Here is a 655-nt window from a genome sequence, read left to right as displayed (position 1 = left end):
CCTACTAGTTATTTCATAATGAAATGAAAACATGTCCACAAAGCATGTTCATAATAACTATAACTACCCCAAACTCCAAATAATCCAAGTGTCCATAAAGAAGAGAAAGGGTAAATAGTGTGATGTTCATAAAATGAAAAACCACTGAGTAGCAAAAACAAACTGTGGGTATATGTAACAACATGAATGAAGCATATTTTGAGCAACAAAGACACCTACAAAAGTGAACACCTTGTATAATTCCATTTTTATTTTTTAAAAAAATTCAAGAACAGTTAAGACTTACCTATGAAAAGAGAACACAGAAATATGGTTGCCAAGGGCAGGAAGGGAGTAATACACTGAAATCGGCAAAAAGGAACTTTCTGGGATGATGGAAAGGTTCTTTACTAGGTTGGGGTAACAATTACACAGATGCACAGATTTGCCAAAAATGATAGAATATAATTCTACAGTCTATACACTTTATTGTCTACAAATTTTACTTGAATACAAACCATTTTACCTCAAAAATCAGTATTAAAAAGTCTGACTTATCAGAGGGCCCTCTGCCACTCCCAAAAAGAGCTGTTTGGAGGCATGTGGATTTTTCTCCATTTATAGTAAACTAGAGGCCCGGTGCACAAAAATTTGTGCACTCGGGGGGGAGGGGGGG

Source organism: Myotis brandtii, unplaced genomic scaffold (assembly GCF_000412655.1).
Source record: "Myotis brandtii unplaced genomic scaffold, ASM41265v1 scaffold127, whole genome shotgun sequence".
Taxonomy (NCBI): Eukaryota; Metazoa; Chordata; class Mammalia; order Chiroptera; family Vespertilionidae; genus Myotis; species Myotis brandtii.
The sequence above is the reverse complement of the archived record's forward strand: the minus strand, read 5'-3'. Positions refer to the sequence as shown.